Below are 5,495 nucleotides of genomic sequence, written 5' to 3'. Positions count from 1 at the left end.
CAGCATTGCTGAGAGCTGTGATGTAGGTCGCAGTAGTGGCTCAGATCCTGTGCTGCTGTTGCTCTGGCATAGGCCAGTGGCTACAGCTCTGAGTAGACCCCTGGCCTTGAAACCTCCACATGCCATGTGTGCAGCCCTAGAAAATACAAAAAGACAAAAACAAAAGTTTGGCAATCCCATGTTTTGGGAGGTAGCAAGATGGAGTGATGAGATTTCGGTTTCTGAAGTAGTGAGAGGGCAGGGCTGACTTGGGCAAGACAACCTCCCTGCAGGAGAAAGCCTGGCCTTCCTGGGACTTCAGGGTCACTGCCCATAGCCAGGGCTTATGGCTGACAGAGATGGGAAGTGCTGCCTAGTGACTCAGCCACTGGCCTTCTGAGACTTATGGCTGCACCCACAGCTCAGACCCACCCTGAGCAGCAGGAAAGAGGCTGGAGCTTCCCCCACCCTGAGCGCTCATCCCGCAGCCAGCTACTCAACCTGCATCCTGCATGTCACCATGCTGGTTGTAGTCCCTGCCCACAGGGGGCCTGGACTTCTCTGATCATGCAATAAAAAGCACCAAGCCCAAGATCTGGGCCCCTCTCCTGAACGCTGGGTCCGAACAGAGTCTCTGGGTGCTGACCCGGAAATCAACGTGCAATGGCGACCCACAAATTCTCCTACTATTGTTCTGTCTGTGAACTTCCCTTGATAAACACAACTTCAGCAGCATGAATTCATATATTCAGGCAATTCCCTTATGGTTACTGTATAAGTGAAAAGTCTGAGAACTCCCGTGTAAAATTAATATTCAAAAGGTTCACACCAATGACACTTGAGGAACCTATAAGATAAACAAATAGTCATTACATTTCACTCCACCGTGTCCAAAGTATAAGCTTCCCCTTGTATAACAATGAGAATGAGAAGTGAGCCTCCAAATATGTGGAAATTGAGATGCACACTTCTAAATAACCCATGGTTAAAGATGACTCTCAAAGAAAAATTTTGAAATGAATAGAACTGAATGCAAAGGAAGATACAGTCCATAAAATGTGATTGGATCCAGATAAACCATTGTTAAGATGGAAACAAATGGCACTAGATGCTTCTGCAATACAAAAGAAGAAAGGTCTCAAAATCAATAGCTTAAGTTTTCCTGAACGGAAACTACAAAAAAAAATTGCAGTACTCAACCAATATCTGAAGAACAAACGAACTGACAATGCATTATAATCAAATGGAGTTTACTCTAGGAATACAAGCTTGGTTTAGTATTTAAAAATCATCAGTGTAGTTTGCTGTTAAAGAAGAAAACGTACATGGTCACATCAATTACTACAGAAAAAGCATTTGGCAATGTTCAACAACCCATTCATGTTAGAAACTCTCAGAAGACCAGGAAGAACACTCCTTCAACCCAGTACAGAACATCTACAAAATACCTACACTAAGCATCCTACTGAAAGGTGAAAGAATGAATGTTTTCCTCCTAAACTCAAAAGAAGGTCAGAATGTCCTTTCTCATTTCTTCCATTCTACTTAGCACTGCAGGGACTTGCCAATGCAGCATGGCAAGAAAAAGAAATGAAGACATACAGAATAGAAATGAAGAAATATAACTGTCCATGTTCATGGATAGCATGGCTACCTCCACAGAAAATCCCAACAATTCTCTTAAGGTACACTGAAGAGATGGAGGTTCCTTTACCAAAGTCTCAGGAGAGAAGATCAACACAGAAACATTCATCATATTTGTAAATGCTAAAAAGGGACATCTGGTAGCCCAAACCAAAAACACAATGCAATACAGAACAGTTCCAAAAAATGAAATATTTGGTTATACATATAAGTTTATGGCTGCTCCTGCAGCTTGTGGAAGTTCTCAGGCTAGGGGATCAAAATGGAGCTACAGCTAGCAACCAACACCACAGCAACAGCAACACCATATCCAACTGGCATCTGCACCCTACACTATAGCTTGTGGCAATAAAAGTACCTTACCCCACTGAGCCAGGCCAGAGAGTCACCCCACATCCTCATGGCCACTATATCAGGTTCTTCATCAGGGACCCATAATGGGAACTCTCGTTAGAAATGTTTTGATAGAGGATTTGATTTGTATGATAAAACCCTATAAGACCTAAACAAATGTGTACGCATATACATAGATAATATTCACAGTCTGGAAGACTCCACATAATAAACTGTCCACTTCCAACAGAATTGCTTTTGTCAACATGGACAAGCTTATTATAACATGTATAAAGAAAAGGAGCCAAAATAGCTAAAATTATTTAGAGAAAGAAAATTAAAATTTGAGGCTATTAGGCTCCATATAAAGCCCTATGGAAGATAGATTAGCATTGGTGGAGGAATAGATTCATAGTTTGGTGTACAGGATAGAGAATACAGAAATAGACACATACCAATACAGCAAACTGGAATGGCTTAACACAAAAGTTATAGAGAAGTAGAATGGAAAAGGGATAGTTTTTAACGGATACTGAAATTCTACAAAATGGGGCATAGATTCAAATGCAAATTTCGAGACTGTGAAATTTTTACCAAAAAAAAAAAAAAAAAAAAAAAACTAGGAGAAAAATCTCTGGGTTGTTGGGCTTGATAAAGAGGTCTTACACAGGACAAAAAAAAATTACCCAAAAAAAGAAAAAAATGGAAAATCATATTTCATCAAAATCAAACATTTCCCTCTACTGAAATGTCCTTCAAAAGGCACATGCACCTCAAATGTCCCTGAAGCACTGTTTACAAAAGCTATTGACCATGAGAAGTAGGTTGTGAGACCTCCCTCTACAGGCCTTCACAACTTGAAGTTTGATGAAGATTTCATTTTCTTAATTGGCACAGTTCTCCTTGATCTGGAATGATCCAGATCTTTCTCTGAAAGCATCGCTGATCAAGAGTCAGGTTTTCCAAATTTAGAAGTCTTCACCTCTCAGTTCCAGGAAGGCTCTTTCTCATGCACTGTGTCCCACATAGAAGGGAAAGTAGACAGACCAGAAATCACTTGAGGTCACATTTGAGTAACAGGAAGAATAGTAGGGAGAACCCTCAGGTATGAGAGTCTACAACCCTATTGTTTGCAAAAAGGAGATCACACTCAAAAGCTCTACAAAAGGACAAGGCATAGAATTATGACTCAGATAAAGGAAGAAGAAAAAAAAACAGAAAAGCAATTAAACGATCTGAAGATTATCAACTTCCACAAAAAAGTCCTTAGACTAATGATAGTCAAGATGGCTCAAGAACATGGAAATAAACTGGAGGCAAAGAGAGACAAGTTACAAGAAAACCCAACAAATAGAAGATTTTAAGATTAAGCAAGCAGAGACGAAAAACACAATAGCTGAAATAAAAAAATTCACATCAAAGGAAACAGTAACAGAATGCAGAAGGCAGAAAAATGAATAAGTGAGATGGAAGACAGCCTGGTGGAAATCACTGACGAGGAACAGAAGAGAAAAAAAGATTGAAAAGAAATGGAGGCAGTCCATGAGAACTCTGGAACAACATGACATGCACCAACATCTGCATTATAGGGGTACCAGAAGCAGAAGAGAGAGAGAAAGGGCCAGAGCACATAACAAAAACTTCCTTAACATGGGAAAGGAACCACTCACTCAAATCCAGGAAGCACAACGAGTACAATAGAAAACAAACCGAAGGAGGAACACCCCAAGACACATATTCATGAAACTGACCAAAATTAAAGACAAACAGAAAATGTTGAAAGCAGCTAGGGAAAAGAAACACATAACATACAAGCGAAGCCCAGGAAGGTTTTCAACACTACCAAACCAGCTTTACAACAAATACTACAGGAACTTCAAGAGGTGGACATGAAAAGGCCACCACTAAAATAAAAAATACTAAAAACGACACGGCTTACCGGTAAACATATACATATACATATAGTAAAGGCAGGAAATCATCCACACATAAATATGCTGAAAAATCCAGAAATCATCCAAAGAGGGTAAAAATGCAGCATACCAGAGTTGCATTTGCAACTAAGAGACCAACAACTTAAAACAATCTGTATATAGATAGAATCCTATATCAAAACTTCATGGGAACTGTGACCAACAATCTACAATCAATACACACAAAAATAATAAAAAGCCGTCCAAACACAACACTATATAGAGTCATCAAACCACAAGAGAAGAGAAGGGAAGGAAAAGAGGCCAACAAAAACAAATACAAATCAGTTCATAAAATGGTAATGTCATTGGACTAAATGCCCCAACCAAAAGATATAGACAGGCTGAATGGATACTAAAGACCCACATATATGCTGTCTCCAAGAGACTCACGTCAGTTCTAGGGACATATGAAAATTGAAAGCGAGGGGATGGAAGAAAATATTCCATGCATATGGAGTCAAAAGAAAGCTGGAGCAGCAATACTCTTTTCAGACAAATTAAACCTTAAAATAAAGAATATTATAAGAGACAAACAAGGTCATTACATAATGATCAAAGGATCAATCCAAGAAGCATGCATAGGGATGGTAAATACATATGCACCCGAAAGAGGGTTACCTCAAAACATAAGGCAACAGCTGTTAACCTGACCAAGGAGGTGAAAGACTTCCATGCTGAGAACTCTACAACTTCACTCAAGACACTTAAAGAGGATTCAAAGAAACAGAAAGATGTTCCACACTCCTGGATTGGAAGAATTAATATCATTTACATGACCCTCCTACCCAAATCAATCAACAGATTCAAAGCAATCCCTATCAAATTACCCATGCCATTTTTCACAGAACTAGAACAAACAATCCAAAAATTGATATGGATCCATAAAAGACTCAGAATTGCCAAAGCAATCCTGAGGAACACAAACCAAGCAGGAGGCATAACTCTCTCAGACTTCAGACAATATTACAAAGCTACAATCATCAAGACAGTGTGGTACTGGTACCAAAACGACATACACTCCAATGGAACAGAATACAGAACCCAGAAATAACCCCAGACAACTATGGCCAAACAATCTTTCACAAACGAGGCAAGAATACAAAATCAGGGAAAGATTGACCCCTCCCCAAGTGGTATGGACAAAGCAGAACAATTCCACGTAAATCACACTCTCATACTAGAACTAGAACACACTCTCATACCATACACAAAAATAAACTCAAAATGGCTTAAAAATTTAACATAAGATAAGACATCATAAAACTCCTGGAGGAGATCATAGGCGAAACATTCCCTGACATCAAACATTGAAAGGTTTTCTTAGGTCAGTCCCCCAAAGCAATAGAATGAAAAAACAAAAATAAACCAATGGGAGCTAATCAAGCCCACAAGCATTTGCACAGCAATGGAAAACTTTAAAAAAAGCAAAAAGACAATCTATGCAATGGGAGAAAAGAGTTTCAAATAATGTAACTGACAAGAGCTTAATTTCCAAAACATACAAACAACTTATACAACGCAACAGCAAAAACAAAACAAACAAACAAACAAAACCCAGTTGAA

Source organism: Sus scrofa, chromosome 14 (genome assembly GCF_054392235.1).
Source record: "Sus scrofa isolate SSC_HxYL_T2T_F1_AM1 chromosome 14, Sscrofa_HxYL_maternal_Yorkshire_Landrace_v2.0, whole genome shotgun sequence".
Taxonomy (NCBI): Eukaryota; Metazoa; Chordata; class Mammalia; order Artiodactyla; family Suidae; genus Sus; species Sus scrofa.
The sequence above is the reverse complement of the archived record's forward strand: the minus strand, read 5'-3'. Positions refer to the sequence as shown.